The following is a 3,467-nucleotide window of genomic DNA, read 5'->3' on the forward strand; positions in this document are numbered from 1 at the left end:
GTGTAAAGGTTAAACTTACATACTTGGATAAGAAAAAATAATAAGAATGAAAGATACAAAAAATATAAATATAAAATTATGAATTAATTTTATAATCATGATATATTTGAATGTATTTAATAAAAAAAATGTGATAAATTTAAACCTATTTAAAGTAGTTTTTGTTAATAGGTATGAGAGATTAAAAAATAAAAAGTAGTAAGAGTTTTATGTAGCATAATGTATAAATTAAATAATATAATAGTAAAAATATATTTATAATTATTATTATTATGATAATTTTAATGTATATTTATTGTGTTTAATTAATGTTTTATATTTTAATTAAATAATAATAGATAATTTATTTTTATTTTTTTTAAATTTTTTATTAAAAAATAATTAGTTGATTTCTAAATTTTACCAAGTAAGTAAATTTTTTTATATGACATCATTAAAAGAAAAAATATAACTTAAACACAATATAAAAAAATTTAGATATCAATTTTTATATAATAAAAATAAATAGATAAAAATAGATAAATAACTCCTATTATAAAATATGATTATTTTCCCGGCATTGAAGTGAGCCTTCCCTTTAACATTTTATTTTATATTTTGTAGTGCCTTAACACTGTTCTAACTCTAGTTCCTCATGTTCCATCATAATCTTGATTAGTGTGTGTTAAACTGAAGCCACAACACAATGGAGGAAGCAACCAAAATCCAGAACTGAACAATGATTAGGTTGGCAAACGACTATACATAACTTCCTTTTTTAATGATTTTAAATTGTTGAAAACTTAAAATAACTATTTTTATTTTTTTTGTAATGGCCCTTTGCCCAAAAGAGAAAGCAAACTAGATAGGCATGTACTACTTTTTTTTTTTTGGGTAACGCATGTATTACTTATATTACTGTTTCCTTTTCGGGTTGATTATCCCTAGTCTTTGAGGTTAAATACAATCTGCCCCAAATCTCTAAGCCCATTTGACAGGATCCTAGTCCATTTAGTAGACTTTGCCACCCCGTCCAAAACAAATAAGAAAGACTTTGACCCAAAACAATGAGGTAGGTAGAACACGAATCAACATTCGGTTACCAAAAACTACCAAAAAAAAAGAAAAGAAAATTCCGTTAACAAAAGAAATAAAATCAAATTAGTCCACGCGTTGTTAAAAAGCAGTGGACGTTGAGACAAGAACAAAGAAATATAAAATCTATGTTTAATATATAAAATATGGATATAAATATTATATTTTGAAACACTGAATTAGTATAATTTATATTATTTTTTTTCTAAAATTTTTGTATGAAAAAATAGTAAATTATATTTTCATAATTTATATATTTTATATTTAATTTATTATTAAATAAAATATACAAATACTAATTTTTGTGTCTCTGTTCTTTATGTCTTATTTTCAGTATCTTGTCGTGTCCTTATAACCAAATGTAGTCTAAAAGATGGAGTATTTTTTAAATTCGTCTTAAAAATATTTTTCAATCAAATTAGTTCGTTAAAAATTATAAATTAATCAATTTGTCCTTCAGTTACTCTATTAATAATTTTCGTCTACAATTCATGATATAAAACATTAATTGATAACATACATGATACCTGACTTGTCTAAATGTCTAATTAGACTCTTACCAGATATGTTTATGAAAATCTATTAATTTAACTTATTTCTCCAATTACATATGTAACACCCTCATAACCAGAATGTCACGCTTCCGGCTGCGCCACTCTGATAGCAAGAAGTATTACGACTACTTTATATACTTATCATTAAAATAGGAGTCTTTGACTCAACATCGTATCGCTGATTTTTTTGAAAACCGAAAATAAATATTTTATCTTAAAAAAAAAGCAAACAGGCATAGATCCATATACAAGACTCTTTACATAATAGCTTATAATGTAATATATATATAAAACATACAACTCCTATCCCTCTTACAAAATTATAATAACAAAGACGAGTGAAGAAAAATTATTTAACTAATACAACATCATATAAACCAAAACGCAGTAAAACTCTTCATAATGCTCCTTCATCCGATTCCTAAAACAGTAAAGTTGTAGGGGGGTGAGAACCTACCCACACGGTCTCATCACAGAGTTTCAAAATTGTCATAAGAAGATATTTAATAAGAAAACTATTTTTAAACTCAGTGATTATCGTTGTCTTATGAATCTTTTAAAAATCAACAACTAATCACTCAAAATCTTTTTAAAGAAACAATATTTAATTTTTCAGAAATCTAAGACCTTTCTTTTCTTATAAGAAAATCTTAATCAGTTTCCTAGACGGTATGAATAACCAACATATTCCAAGCATAGGTTCATTAAGTCTATGCTAAACCAGCTTGATTTTTCATATTTTACTAATATCGCAATCAGAACCAATCAAATCAGAAACCAATCACGGCCTTCAACCCATCACATAATCAATTAACACAATCATCATCTCATCATCAATATTCAATCTCAAAAGTACCACATCAGGAACAAACACAGGCAAAATAGACAATTGAAATAATGGTATAGATAACAGTTACAGTAAATAGATTAAATAGCAGTTAATAACAGTTTAGCGATTAGGCAAACTAAAACAAATTCAAACCCAAACATAGCATACAAATGCATATGATGCATGCCTGTCCTATGGCTAATGAGCTCATCTGTCGGTTATACAGCCAACCCGACATGTCTTGGTAGCTAACCATTGGACAAAACACCAAACACGGAGCAAGTGGGACAACGCCGCAACCCTTGCATCTTACCCGCATACCTAGAGCATGGGATAACTTCACCCTGCCTCTTACCCAGGTGGTGTTTCAGTTCTCAACTCGGAGCAAGCGGCAATAAAACTGGGCCCTTGCATCTTACCCGAGGTCTAAAACTCTTATCCGGAGCAAGTGGATAACATCACTGCATCTTACCCGATCACATATATCTCAATCAAAATTCAATTTTATAATTCAAACTCAATTTTCATCATTCTTATTCCTCATCTCTTTCCCGAAACAAGTGGACAATGCCACTGTCTTTTACTCGAGATCATATATCTCATTCATTTACAAATCATCATTTTCGCACTTCCTCAACCACAATTCATTTATTTCTAAATAAAGCAAAACTTAAAACATAACCATTTTCAAATTATATAATCTTTTAAAAATATCCAAAGCGTTTTAACAAGCACTTCAAACAAAATCTAATTTTATAAAAATTTGGGTAGCATCTCTTCTAAGATTTCTGCTATCCTTTTAGATCCCAACCAAATCATTTCTCAAACTCCTTTCAACTCAATTCCAAAATCAGATCAATTTCAATAATTAGAGATAATAAAAATTATTTTTTTTTAATCATGAAATAAAGTTAAAAATTTTATTATTCAACTTAAAGCATATAAAATTCTTATTATTATTCAATTACTAAAATTTTAAATCATAAATAAAAAAATATTTAATTTATATA

The sequence above is a fragment of the Arachis duranensis genome, chromosome 3, assembly GCF_000817695.3.
Source record: "Arachis duranensis cultivar V14167 chromosome 3, aradu.V14167.gnm2.J7QH, whole genome shotgun sequence".
Taxonomy (NCBI): Eukaryota; Viridiplantae; Streptophyta; class Magnoliopsida; order Fabales; family Fabaceae; genus Arachis; species Arachis duranensis.